This window comes from Haematobia irritans, chromosome 5 (assembly GCF_050003625.1).
Source record: "Haematobia irritans isolate KBUSLIRL chromosome 5, ASM5000362v1, whole genome shotgun sequence".
Classification (NCBI taxonomy): domain Eukaryota; kingdom Metazoa; phylum Arthropoda; class Insecta; order Diptera; family Muscidae; genus Haematobia; species Haematobia irritans.
Window position 1 is genome coordinate 109069586 of NC_134401.1, and position 15654 is coordinate 109085239.

General features: G+C 33.2%; 1 protein-coding gene across 1 annotated transcript in view; it reads left to right on the forward strand.

Annotated features, from left to right (window-relative positions):
• The first annotated feature begins 6315 nt into the window (after positions 1 to 6315).
• LOC142239988 (uncharacterized) overlaps positions 6316 to 15654 on the forward strand; it is a 235093-nt gene continuing 225754 nt past the window's right edge. Inside the window, exon 1 of the mRNA XM_075311713.1 lies at positions 6316 to 6467. The gene's annotated coding sequence lies outside the window, so the exon portion shown is untranslated. The remainder of the gene's footprint in view (positions 6468 to 15654) is intronic.

The following is a 15654-nucleotide window of genomic DNA, read 5'->3' on the forward strand; positions in this document are numbered from 1 at the left end:
CCCTGGAATATGTAAGGTAGTCCCTAGCCTTGCCAACTCATCCGCTTCGCAGTTCCCCGGAATGTTCCTATGGCCAGGCACCCATATTAGGTGAATATTGTACTGCTCAGCCATCTCATTGAGAGATTTGCTGCAATCGATGGCCGTTTTCGAGTTGAGGAACACAGAGTCCAAGGATTTTATTGCAGGTTGACTGTCTGAGTATATATTAATGCCAATATTACTTGGAGCATTACTTCTCAGCCAATTCACCACTTCTGTTATTGCTAATATTTCAGCCTGAAAAACACTACAGTGGTCAGGTAATCTTTTCGCTATTCGAAGTTCCAGATCATTAGAATATACTCCGAAACCCACTTGGCCATCCAATTTGGAGCCATCAGTGTAGAAATCTATATATTCTTTATTCCCCGGGGTATGTGTGCACCACGCCTCACTGTTGGGGATTAGAGTCTCAAACTTTTTGTCGAAAAGTGGACTCGCCAAAGTGTAATCCACTACGTTAGGCACATCTGACATTATTTTGAGGACAGAACTGTGACCGTAACCATTTTCCGACCACAGCGATAGTTCGCGCAACCGCACAGCCGTTGTTGCAGCTGACTGTTTGGCCAAAATGTCTAAAGGCAATAGATGCAGCATGACATTAAGGGAATTTGTTCCTGTCTTGCTGAATGCGCCTGAAATACACAAACACGCCATACGCTGAACTTTATCTAAACCAGTCGGTTTCTGAAGTGCCGGCCACCAGACTACAACACCATATAGCATTATAGGTCTAACCACTGCCGTGTATAGCCAATGCACAATTTTTGGTTTTAGTCCCCACTTTTTTCCTATTGCCTTTTTGCACGAGTACAAAGCTACAGTTGCCTTCCTCGCCCTTTCTTCAATATTAAGCTTAAAGTTCAGCTTCCTGTCCAAAATAACGCCAAGGTATTTTGCACAATCACCAAAGGGAATTTCAATGCCCCCTAAGGAAATAGGCCTAACCGTGGGAGTTTTGCGATCTTTGCAGTACATGACTAATTCTGTCTTTGCAGGATTTACCCCAAGACCATTGTCTTTCGCCCATTGTTCAGTCATCCGGAGGGCCCTCTGAATAATATCTCTGATTGTGGATGGGAATTTTCCCCTGACTGCCAGAGCTACATCATCTGCGTATGCCACCACTTTTATCCTTTCTTTTTCTAGAGTAACCAGAAGGCTATTTTTAGCAACATTCCAAAGAAGAGGTGATAGAACTCCTCCTTGGGGAGTGCCTCTGTTTACATACTTTTGTATGTTTGCTTGTCCTAGTGTGGCTGAAATACGTCTCTTCATTAGCAGTTCGTCTAACAGCCTGAGTATACATGGATCAACATTCAGAGTTGTCAGTCCATTTAATATCGAGCTCGGATGGACATTATTGAACGCCCCTTCGATGTCTAGAAACGCCACGATTGTGTATTCTTTGACAGATAGTGAGCTTTCAATAAAGCTGACTAGTTCATGTAGTGCGGTCTCAGTAGACCTGCCCTTCGAGTATGCATGCTGTCGTTTCGAGAGAAAACTTGAATCGATGCTAGTTCTAAGATAAATATCTATCATCCTCTCCAGAGTCTTGAGTAGGAATGAGGATAAGCTGATTGGTCGGAAATCCTTCGCCCTCGAGTGAGAGGCTTTTCCCGCTTTAGGTATGAAGACGACTTTTGTTTCCCTCCACTTTCCTGGGATATATGATAAGTTGATACATCCTTTATATATCACCGACAACCAGGGGATAATTTTGTCAGTTACAGCTTGTAACTCCGCCGGAGTAATTCCATCAGGTCCAGGGGATTTGTATGGTCCAAAGCTATTTAGCGCCCATCTTATTCTAGTTTTCGATACAATGTCCTCGACAGGAAACGACCGCTGAGCAACTGTGGCACCGCCAGTACATGGTTCAACCGTCTGATTTCCAGGAAAATGTGTGTCCAATAGTACCTCCAGCGTCTCCTCACTGGACGTTGTCCAATTGCCCTCCGATGTTTTAATGAAACCTGGAGCGGAGTTGGTGGATGCTAGAACCTTCCGTAGTCTGGAAGCCTCGGACGTATTCTCAATACTGCTGCAGTAAGCATTCCAAGAGTTATGCTGAGCCTTTCTCAGTTCTCGCTTGTATCCTCTCAGATTCTTCTTGTAAGCGTCCCAGTCCTCAGGGGCTCTGGTGGACTTTGCCTTGTTAAAGAGCTTCCTGCAGGATTTCCTCATATTACTTATTTCCGTAGACCACCATGGTGGTCGATGTTTCCCCCTTGGCTTTCCTCTAGGGCATGCAGCTTTCAGTGAGATGTTGAAGGCCTTAGTAATCCGCTCCACTGCGTGTTCGATATCTTGCACATTTCTCATATTTGTCTCTGTTATTTCCGGTATCATCATATTGAACGATTCCCTATACCTATTCCAGTCAGCTTTCCTAACATTTGGCGGAAATATGATCTTGGTGATATGAACATCAAATTTAAAACTGATGTAGCGATGATCTGAGAAGCTGTGTTCACTTAAAACCTGCCACTCAGATATCATTTCATTCAGTTCTTGCGAGGCCAAGGTGATGTCCAAAACCTCTTGCCTGTTTTTAGTGACAAAGGTTGGGACATCTCCCTTGTTGCAAACTACCAGATTAGTACGCAAAATAAACTCTATTAGCGACTCTCCCCTTGCATTAGTATCACTACTTCCCCATATACTATGATGTGCATTCGCATCGCATCCCATAATGAGTTTCGTCTTTGTTTTCAGTGACTCCTCCACTAAGGTCTTAACGGCATATGGAGGCATCTCCCTGTCATGTCCCATGTAGACCGAAGATACCCAATATTTGCATTTGGCTATTTCTAAACTTGCAACGACAGTGTCTGTATTGCACATTGAAGGAAGCAGAAACAAGTTGAGCTCGTTTTTAGCCATTATACAGGCTCGATTTACATCATTACCAGTATACTGCAATAGTTTGAACCCCGGAGTACTTAATTCACATATTTTGTTTTTATAAACATATGGTTCTTGAATAAGAACTATATCTATGTCCCCTTTCATCAGGAGAACTTTTAAGGCAGCACATGCAGCCTTACAATGATGAAGATTTATCTGGAGGATCCGTAGGACCATCGAGATTTTCAACAACCGTCACATCAGCCGCTTCAATCGAGTCATCAAGAATGTCCTCTTCAGAGATATCGGTGACTCTCGCAATAACCATAGGTTCAACTTTGGTGAGTTCTGAGGCAGTAGAAGCCTCCTCACGCATACGGTATCTATCCATGTCTTCAAATGTCTTGGTATCCCCCTCGACTTCGCAAGAGGATCCGCTTACTTCTGATTCAGACAGAGGCTTGTCCATTTCTGAATCCTTTAGCTGATCGTTTTTATACACCTTCATTTGGATATAATGAAAGCCATAACATACACGGCCCTGGGACTTTGCTAGATGTGGCAAAGACTGAGTGTTCAATATAAACACTGCATGCCGTCTTGGCCCATCCACTTCATCCAAACGGCCAACCTTCCAATCAGCTGTTGGAAGATCTGGATTGCATTGTTTCAGTCTATTTAAAATAGATTCAGGGTCAGGAGGGTTTGCAGGTATCCACGCATGTGATCTTGGTCTAGCCGGTATGTCTTTCTTCTCGACTAACTCTAGAGCAGCTCCTTCCCAAACTTCACCAATTAGTATCAGAGCAGCTTTAAAACATTCTATAGACCTCTGGTCCTCAAATGCGACTAGCTTAAATCGTCCTTGATACCAACCAGCCTCTTGGTGTCGAGGATATGGGCCGGGAAACTTTTCCAGCACCTGTGAGTAGACGCCAGACAAAGCATTCTCAATTTCCCCCCATTTTTGCTTTGGAACCATACCGTCCAATGCTCCTTTATTTATGATAGCCATCACAAGGCTGTCTTTAGCAACTGAGGCAAACGATCGTTGATCCCTTTTGGAGGATGGCAGCTCATCCGGTGATCGTTCCCTTTTTCCAGCCTCAAGAATTCCTTGAGCCCATTTTAAGGAATCGCTTTGTTTAGCCGACAACGTGCTTGGGTCGACTGATCCTAATTTCTTTAGGATAAACAAAGCATTTCTGCGTTCTTTGAATCTCTTTCGTGAGGGATTACCTCCTTTTGATGCCGTTACCTTGGAAAAGGTCCGACTTGTCAAATTGTCGCCACCTGTCGACCCGTCTACAGGTCGACTAATTGGGCCTAACTCTTGGTCATTGCCCAAATTTATAACTCCAGTCGATATCCGTCCACTGGGCCCTGAAGTTAGCAACCCAGTGGATGTCTTTGAATTTCTCTGCATGGTGGCCTAATATCCCACCACACTTGAAATTCGTAGTAGGTACTTATTACGATGATTTTATCCGCTATTAAAAAACACGTCCGTTCCGTTCGACGGTTGAAATGACTGATGATTGCTCTAAGAGAAGCAAATTTCATCCGATCCGGCTGAAATTTGGTACATGGTGTTAGTATGTGGTCTCTAACAACCATGCAAAAATTGGTCCACATCGGTCAATAATTATATATTGCCCCCATATAAACCGATCCCCCGATTTGGCTTGCGGAGCCTCTAAGAGAAGCAAATTTCATCCGATCCGGCTGAAATTTGGTACATGGTGTTGGTATATGTTCTCTAATGACCATGCAAAAATTGGTCCACATCGACCCATAACTATATATAGCCCCCATATAAGCCGATCCCCAGATTTGACCTCCGGAGTCTCTTGGAGGAGCAAAATTCATCCGATCCGGTTGAAATTTGGTACGTGGTGTTAGTATATGGTCTCTAACAACCATGCAAGAATTGGTCCATATCGATGCATAATTATATATAGCCCCCATATAAATTGATCCCCAGATTTGATCTCCGGAGCCTCTTGGAGGAGCAAAATTCATCCGATCCGGCTGAAATTTGCAACATGGTGTTAGAATGTGGTCTCTAACAAACACGCAAGAATTGATCGATATCGGTCCATAATTATATATAGCCCTCATATAAACCGTTCCCCAGATATGATCTCCGGAGCCTCTTGGAGGAGCAAAATTCATCCGATCCGGTTGAAATTTGCAACGTGGTGTTAGTATAAGGCCGCTAATAACAATGCCAAAATTGGTCCATATCGGTCTATAGTTATATATAGCCGATCCCCAATCACACAAAAATTGGTCCATATCGGTTCATAATCATGCTTGCCACTCGAGTCAAAAATAATCTACCAAAATTTTATTTTTATAGAAAACATTGTCAAAATGTTATTTCTTTAGAAAATTTTGTCAAAATTTTATTTCTATAGAAAATTTTGTCAAAATTTTATTTCTATAGAAAATTTTGTCAAAATTTTATTTCTATAGAAAATTTTTTCCAAATTTTATTTCTATAGAAAATTTTGTCAAAATTTTACTTCTATAGAAAATGTTGTCAAAATTTTATTTGTATAGAAAATTTTGTCAAAATTTTATTTCTATAGAAAATTTTGCCAAAATTTTATTTCTATAGAAAATTTTATCAAAATTTTATTTCTATAGAAAATATTATTTTTATAGATTTTTTTTCCAAATTTTACTTCTATAGAAAATGCTGTCAAAATTTTATTTCTATAGAAACTTTAAACTTAATTATATACGTATTTAATCGGCCTTTTCTAGTTTAATATATACCACGTATGGACTATGTGGTATATATTACGGTATTAGGAAGTTTTAAGATACCTTGCCATCGGCTTCAGTATAAGTTTCTACGCAATCAATGGTGGAGGGTACATAAGCTTCGGCCTGGCCGAACTTACGGCCGTATATGCTTATCACAATGGACTGAATAGTCTAAGTGAGCCTGAATCTTAATCGGGCTGCCACTTTAACCTAACCTACGGCCGTATATACTTGTTATTAATTGAAATGTCTTCAATCCCAGAAATGAGAATCAATCATCAAAGTTAATTTAAGAATTTAAATGCTCCAACTGAAAATTAATTGATTCAATTATTTTTAGTGATTAATTTTTATTTCATTAAAATTGAACCTATTACATTTTCAATTGAATATTTTGTTTTTAATTTAAATTTTACATTTTAATTAAAGACACAAAATCTAATATTTTTTCTGTGTACCTTTATATATTGGCAAACAAAAACCATAGTCCATAAAATCAGCTTTAGTCTCTCACTCTAAACAAACGAAATAAATTGAAAATTTTTATAGCATATATGTGTGTGTGTGAGTGTATGCGTGTGCATAACCCTGATGTTTATGAGTTTTCTACTAAATCTCTGGCTAAATATTTGAATAGTATCTGTTGGTTTATCTTATCATAGATTTGCGTGCAAAATTGTGCTATTTGTGATCAATAGTGCGGGCCAAACCAAAAAAAAATTAAATTTTCAAAATATTCCAAACACAGATACAGCTGGTAGCAGGTCGGTTATATGTACATGTGTGGTACCCAGGTAAGCAGATACGAATTATGTGTGTGTATGAGTGTATTCTATTATCATTTCAAATTTTTGATATACAAAACATGGAGTGAACATTTTTATTGCCATCTGCCATAATTTATGGCTGGCACTATATCTCATAAGTGTGAGATATGAAGTATTTGCGTTTTCCTTAATTGAATTTTGGGCAATGGTAAATTGATGAGAAACGTATGTTGTAAATTAAATGGATTTGATAGATATCCATATGATGTGAATTCAAATTCAGGGTATACTCAGAAACTAATTTACTTGGTTCAAAGATTTTGACCATATCTGATTTTTGACCATATCAAAATCAAAGATTTTGACCATATCTGATTGTGGTATTGATTCCGATCCAAAGATGTGGTTTATGAAATTAAATACATTTTGATAAAAAGAAAGAAAAGGACTATGTTATCTACAACAAATTCTACCACACAACTACCAAACAAAAACATTTTCTATAGAAAATTTTGTCAACATTTTATTTCTACCAAAATTTTAATTTTGTCAAAATTTTATTTCTATAGAAAATTTTGTTAAAATTTTATTTCTATAGAAAATTTTGTTAAAATTTCATTTCTATAGAAAATTTGGTTAAAATTTCATTTCTATAGAAAATTTTGTAAAAATTTTATTTCTATAGAAAAATTTGTCAAAATTTTATTTCTATAGAAAATTTTGTCAAATTTTTTTTTCTGTAAAAAATTTTGTCAAAATTTTATTTTTATATATTTTTTTTTTAAATTATTGTTGTTTATGATTTCAGCTTAAAACCATGCATTGACTAAACTACAAGTGTAGCCTTAACCAACAGAGCAAAAGTATGCTTGTCAAATTTATTTGGGCAAACCCCTATAGACTGCAAGAAAGGTGGATGTACAGCTGTTTCGGAATTACCACATTTCTCATCAGCATCATCTACTTGCAGCAAAACTATCAACCAATTATCAGAATAAATTTTTATTTCTATAGAATATTTTGTCAAAAATTTGTTTCTATAGAAAATTTTGTCAAAATTTTATTTCTATAGAAAATTTTGTCAAAATTTTACATCTATAGAAAATTTTGTCAAAATTTTATTTCTATAGAAAATTTTGTCAAAATTTTATTTCTATAGGAAATTTTGTCAAAATTTTCTTTGTATCGAAAATTTTGTCAAAATTTTATTTCTATTGAAAATTTTGTCAAAATTTTACATCTATAGAAAATTTTTTAAAATTTTATTTCTATAGGAAATTTTGTCAAAATTTTATTTCTACAGAAAATTTTGTTAAAATTTTGTTTCTATAGAAAATTTTGTCAAAATTTTATTTCGATAGAAAATTTTGTCAAAATTGTACATCTATACAAAAATTTGTTAACATTTTATTTTTATAAAAACTTTTGTCAAAATTTTATTTCTATAGGAAATTTTGTCAAACTTTTATTTCTATAGAAAATTTTATCAAAATTTTATTTCTATAGAAAATTTTTTCAAAATTTTATTTCTATAGAAAATTTTGTTAAAATTTTATTTCTATAGAAAATGTTGTCAAAATTTTATTTCTATAGAAAATTTTGTCAAAATTTTATTTCTATACAAAATTTTATCAAAATTTTATTTCTTTAGAAAATGTTGATAAAAATTGTATTTCTGTAGACAATTATGTCCAAAATTTTATTTCTTTAGAAAATTTTGTCAAAAATTTATTTCTTTAATCATTGGGTTTAGTGAACTGCCTGAATTTATTCTGATAATTGGTTGATAGTTTTGCTGCAAGTAGAGGACGCTGATGAGGAATGTCGTAATTCTGAAAGGTGCGTCCATCCAATCATCTTGCAGTCTATAGGGCTTTGCCCAAATAAATTTGACACACATTCTTTCCCTCTGTTGGTTAAGCTACAATTGTAGTTTAGTCAATGCATGGTTTTAAGCTGAAATCAAAAACAACAACAACGATTAAAGAAAAACAAACTAACAATAACAAAACAAAACGAATGAAAATTTTATTTCTATAGAAAATGTTGTTAAAATTTTATTTCTATATGTTTCTATAAAAAAAATTATTATACCCTGAGCCACACTGTGGAACAGGGTATTATAAGTTAGTGCATATGTTTATAACACCCAGAAGGAGACGAGATAGACACATGGTGTCTTTGGCAATAATGTTCAGGGTGGGTCCCTGAGTCGATATAACCATGTCCGTCTGTCCGTCCGTCCGTTCGTCCGTCCCTCCGTCCGTCCGTCCCTCCGTCCGTCCGTCCGTCCGTCCGTCCGTCCGTCCGTCCGTCCCTCCGTCCGTCCGTCCGTCTGTCTGTGAACACATTTTTGTGATCAAAGTCTAGGTCGCAATTTAAGTCCAATCGTCTTCAAATTTGGCACATGTTCCTAATTTGGGTCAGAATAGAACCCTATTGATTTTGGAAGAAATCGGTTCAGATTTAGATATAGCTCCCATATATATTTTTCGCCCGATATGCACTAATTTGGACCTAGCAGCCAGAGTTTTATACCGATTTGCTTGAAATTTTGTACAAACATAACACTTAGTCGTATAGTTAAGTGTGCAAAATTTGATTGAAATCGGTTCAGATTTAGATATAGCTCCCATATATTTCTTTCGCCCGATATGGGCTTACATGGCCCCAGAAGGCAGATTTTTGGCCGAATTTGGTTGAAATTTTGCACTAGGAGTACAATTAGTAGTATAGTCAAGTGCGCAAAATTTGATTGAAATCGATTCAGATTTAGCTATAGCTCCCATATATATCTTTCGCCCGATATGGACTAATATGGTCCTAAAAGCCAGAGTTTTGGCGCAATTTGGTTGAAATTTTGCACAGGGAGTAGATTTAGCATTGTAGCTATGCGTGCCAAATTTGGTTGAAATCGATTTAGATTTAGATATAGCTCCCATATATATCTTTCGCCCGATATGGACTAATATGGTCCTAGAAGTCAGAGTTTTGGCCTAATTTGTTTTTGAAATTTTGCACTAGGAGTACAATTAGTAGTGCAGTTAAGTGTGCCAAATTTGATTGAAATCGGGTCAGATTTAGATATAGCTCCCATATATATCTTTCGCCCGATATGGACTAATATGGTTCTAATAGCCAGAGTTTTGGCCCAATTTTGGTTGAAATTTTGCACAGGGAGTAGATTTAGCATTGTAGCTATGTGTGCCAAATTTGATTGAAATCGGTTCAGATTTAGATATAGCTCCCATATATATCTTTCGCCCGATTTACACTCATATGACCACAGAGGCCAATTTTTTACTCCGATTTAGTTGAAATTTTGCACAGGGAGTAGAATTTGCATTGTAGCTATGCGTGCCCAATTTGGTTGAAATCGGTTCAGATTTAGATATAGCTCCCATATATATATTTTTGTGTTATTTCGACAAAAATGGTCAAAATACCAACATTTTTCTTGTTAAATCGCCACTGCTTAGTCGAAAAGTTGTAAAAATGACTCTAATTTTCCTAAACTTCTAATACATATATATCGAGCGATAAATCATAAAAAAAACTTTTGCGAAGTTTCCTTAAAATTGCTTCAGATTTAAATGTTTCCCATATTTTTTACTAACATTGTGTTCCACCCTAGTGCATTAGCCGACTTAAATTTTGAGTCTATAGATTTTGTAGAAGTCTATCAAATTCTGTCCAGATCGAGTGATATTTAAATTTATGTGTTTGGGACAAACCTTTATATATAGCACCCAACACATTTGACGGATGTGATATGGTATCGAAAATTTAGATCTACAAAGTTGTGGAGAGTATAATATAGTCGGCCCCGCCCGACTTTAGACTTTCCTTACTTGTTACATATATTTTTACATGTATTCCAAAAATATTCGGAAGCTTCCGAAAAGATGTTCGACGTTACATACTACTATATTTTTATTATGAAACTTCAAAATGTGTCTTCCTAAAAGTCTTAAAGTCAGAAAAGAACAGAGCTTTGATATTAGCGAAATGGACTGTGGGTTTGGATCAAAAAATATTTTTTTTATTGCAGAAATAAAAATTTTGTAAAAAAAACAAATTTGTTTTTTTTTGGTAAAAGTTTGAAAATTTGGAAGAAATCCAAAAAAAAATCTATCTAAAGAAAATCATTTCGTTACAAGTTTTCCAAACTTTTTTTCTTTGCGTGTAAAACATTATAAATCTGTCTGAGAACCGAGTTACTAAAGGTAATTATATTTATATTTAATGTATGTATATATTAGTTTATTGTATGTATATATTAATTATCGATTTAGTTAAAAAATCGTTTCTGAGAAATGAAAACTGTCCAATCAGTGTGGAAATAATGGCGAGATTTTTTGTGGTGTTGAATATACCTTAGATGGTTCCACTTGACTTTGTTCTTTCGTTATTGAGTTTTTATTCATTCATGACGCAGAAACATTTCAATATATTCTGATATTGATGTGAAAAATTCGTAATATATGAAAATTACTTTCCATTGATGTTTTTGCCTCATATGCTTTCATTTTCATGTGTATTTTTTTGTTTCACTGGCCGAACCAAACAACCAACACCTCTTTCAACAAAATCCAAAGAAGCAAAAACCAAAAGTAGAGTTGGTGAAAAACAAATGTTGAAATATTTATGCACATAAACAATTCACTGCTCTTAAAATTTGCTGTTTTATTAAATAAATACAAACATTGAGAAACTAGGAGTGAATTCAATTCTAACGAACTGTAGTAGCACTAAATCGAACTCTTTGTAGATAAATGTTCCTCAAGTGAACACAGAAGAAGAAAATTTTGACTCATAGAAATTTCGTTTTTTTTTCTTGCTGATGTTTGTATATGCAAACCTAAACAGGAATGAACTATGAATGTTTATCCAAAGCAGATACTCTTTTTGCACTGATGAAAAAATAATGATATCTGTAATGATAATGAGAATACCCAGGAATATTTTTGCCACCATCATTCATTAGGTCATTTACTACTACAAGATATGGAAAGACATTTGCCGAGTGATAAACAAAAATCCATATTTTTTTTATTGTGGAAAAATAATGTGTATGCTGATATATGGACCTAGACATTGAGGAATCTTTCAGTCCAAGGTCGTGACTGGGAGGGCATTCGAAAATTGGTGAACTTAAGATGGTTTCTTTATAATTATTATTCGAGAATTACGGAAGATTAAGGAAATTGATTAATTGATATACACCGCAAATATACAAAATTCAGTCCGGTTGGGTGAGTATAGTCATAGTCTTCAAATTCACATGAGATGAGTCAATTTGGGTCTTATGTGCTAACTTCTAATGGAGAACGAATTATCACATTACAGGGATTATCCTATTGCTCTGATTGTGGAATACTACCTAATGTGGCTCTATGCTTATAGCTTAAATTATACACCCAAAAAAATCAGGTGTTTCAAAACGATTCTTTCGTGAATAAACAGTCGTGTGGTGTCAAACGGAGAACAGACGGTGTCAAAATTTAATTTCTATAGAAAATTCTGTCAAAATTTTATTTCTATAGAAAATTTTGTTAAAATTTTATTTCTAAAGCAAATTTTTTCAAAATTTAATTTTTAGAGAAAATTTTGTCAATATTTTATTTCTAGAGAAAATTTTGTCAAAATTTTAGTTCTAGAGAAAAATTTGTCAAAATTTTATTTCTAGAAAAAATTTTATTCCTGTAGAAAATTTTGTCAAAATTTTATTTCTATAGAAAATTTTGTAAAAATTTTATTTCTATAGAAAATTATGTAAAAATTTTATTTCTATAGCAAATTTTGTCAAAATTTTATTTCTATAGAAAATTTTGTTAAAATTTTATTGCTGTTGAATATTTTGTTAAAATTGTATTTCTATAGAAAATTTTGTCGAAGTTGTATTTCTATAGAAAGTTTTGTCAAAATTTTATTTCTATAGAAAATGTTATCAGAATTTTACTTCCATAGAAAATTTTGTCCAAATTTTATTTTTAAACAAAATTTTGTCAAAATTTTATTTCTAGGGAAAATTTTATTCCTGTAGAAAAATTTGTCAAAAGTTTATTTCTATAAAAATTTTTGTCAAAATTTTATTTCTATAGGAAATTTTGTAAAAATTTCATTTCTATAGAAAATTATGTAAAAATTTTATTTCTATAGCAAATTCTGTCAAAATTTTATTTCTATTGAAAATTTTGTTAAAATTTTATTGCTATTGAAAATTTTGTTAAAATTTTATTTCTATAGAAAATTTTGTTAAAATTTTATTTCTAAAGCAAATTTTATCAAAATTTAATTTTAAGAGAAATTTTTGTCAAAAATTAATTTTGAGAGAAAATTTTGTAAACATTTTATTTCTATAAAAAATTTTGTCAAAATTTTATTTCTATAGAAAATGTTATTAAAATTTTATTTCTATAGAAAATTTTGTTAAAATTTTATTTCTAAAGCAAATTTTATCAAAATTTCATTTTAGAGAAAATTTTGTCAAAATTTTATTTTTGGAGAAAATTTTGTCAAAATTTTATTTCTGGAGAAAATTTTTGTCAAAACTTTAGTCTAGAGAAAATTTTGTTTAAACTTTATTTCTATAGAAAATTTTGTTAAAATTTTATTTCTAAAGCAAATTTTGTCAAAATTTCATTTTTAGAGAAAATTTTGTCAAAATTTCATTTTTAGAGAAAATTTTGTCAAAATTTTATTTCTATAAAAAATTTTGTCAAAATTTTATTTCTATAAAACAATTTTGTCAAAATTTTATTTTTATAGAAAATTTTGTCAAAATTTTATTTATATAGAAAATTTTGTCAACATTTTATTTCTATAGAAAATTTTGTCAAAATTTTATTTTTATAGCAAAATATGTCAAAACTTGATTTCTATAGAAAACGTTGTCAAATGGTAACTTCTGTAAAAAAGTTTGTCAAAATTTTATTTCTCTACCAAATGGTGTTAAAGTTTTATTTCAGTGATAAGAGAGAAGTTCACCACTGTAATATCACAATGGACTGAATAGTCTAAGTGAGCCTGATACATCGGGCTGCCACATAACCTAACCTAACCTAACTTCTATATAAAATTTTGTCAAAATTTTATTTCTATAAAAAAGTTTGTCAAAAATTTTTTTTCTATACCAAATGGTGTTAAAGTTTTATTTCTATAGAAAGTTTTGTCAAAATTATATTTCTATAGAAAGTTTTGTCAAAATTATATTTCTATAGAAAATTTTGTCAAAATTTTATTTCTCTAAAAAATTTTGTAAAAATTTTATTTCTATAAAAAATAAAATTTTTACAAAAATTTCTCTAAAAATGAAATTTTGACAAAATTTACTTTAGAAGTAAAATTTTAACAAAATTTTCCATAGAAATAAAATTTTGACAAAATTATCTATAGGGATAAAATTTTGTCTCGATATAAAATCTTGACAAAATTTTGTCTAAAAATAAAATTTTGACAAAATTTTCCATAGAAACAAAATTTTGACAACTTTTTCTATAGAAATAAAATTTTGACGATTGTTTCAAGTTTTTATTTCTATAGCAAATTTTGTCAAAATTTTATTTCTGAATAAAACTTTTTCAAAATTTTATTTATATAGCAATTTTTTTCAAAGTTGTATTTCTATAGAAAATTTTCTCACAATTTTATTTCTATAGAAAATTTTGTCAAAATTTTATTTCTACTCGTATAGAAAATGTTGTCAAAAATTTTTTTCTATAGAAAATTTTGTCAAAATTTTATTTGTAGACAAAATTTTGTCAAAATTTTATTTCTAGACAAAATTTTAGTCCTATAGAAAACTTTGTCGAAATTTTATTTCTAGAGAAAATTTTTCAAAATTTTAGTACTATCGCAAATTTTGTTAAATTTTTTTGATACCCTCCACCATAGGATGGGGGCATATTAACTTTGTCATTCCGTTTGTAACACATCGAAATATTGCTCTAAGACCCCATAAAGAATATATATATATTCTGGGTCTTGGTGAAATTCTTAGTCGATCTGAGCATATCCGTCCGTCCGTTCGTCTGTTGAAATCACGCTAACTTCCGAACGAAACAAGCTATCGACTTGAAACTTGGCGTTGTTATTGATGTAGGTTGGATGGTATGGCAAATGGGCCATATCGGTCCACTTTTACGTATAGCCCCCATATAAACTGACTCCCAAATTTGGCTTGCGATTGCTCTAAGAGAAGCAAATTTCATCCGATCCGGCTGAAATTTGGTAGATGTGTTAGTATATGGTCTCTAACAACCATGCAAAAATTGGTCCATATCGGTCCATAATTACATATAGCCCCCACATAAACCGTTCCCCCGATTTGGATTGCGGAGCCTCTAAGAGAAGCAAATTTCATCCGATCCGGCTGAAATTTGGTACATGGAGTTGGTATATGTTCTCTAATGGCCATTCAAAAATTGGTCCACGTCGGCCCATAATTATATATAGCCCCCATATAAACCGATCCCCAGATTTGACCTCCGGAGCCTCTTAGATGAGCAAAATTCATCCGATCCGGTTGAAATTTGGTATGTGGTGTTAGTATATGGTCTCTAACAACCATGCAAAAATTGGTCCATGGTCATCCGACCCGATCGAAATTAGGTACGTGGTGTTAGTATATTGTCTGTAACAACCATGCCAAAAGTGGTCGATATCGGTCCATAATGATATATAGCCCCCATATAAGCCGATCCCCAGATTTGACTTCCGGAGCCTTTAGATGAGCACAATTCATCCGATCCGGTTGAAATTTGGTACGTGGTGTTAGTATATGGTCTCTAACAACCATGCAAGAATTGGTCCATATCGGTCCATAATTATATAGCCCCCCATATAAACCGTTCCCCAGATTTGATCTCCGGAGCCTCTTGGAGGAGCACAATTCATCCGATCCGGTTGAAATTTACAACGTGGTGTTAGTATAAGGCCGCTTATAACTATGCCATAATTGGTCCATATCGGTCTATAGTTATATATAGCCGATCCCCAATCATACAAAAATTGGTCCATATCGGTTCATAATCATGGTTGCCACTCGAGCCAAAAATAATCTACCAAAATTTTATTTTTATAGAAAACATTGTCAAAATAGAAAATTTTGTCAAAATTTTATTTCTATAGAAAATTTTGTCAAAATTTTATTTCTATAGAAAATTTTGTGAAAATTTTATTTCTATAGAAAATTTTTTCCAAATTTTATTTC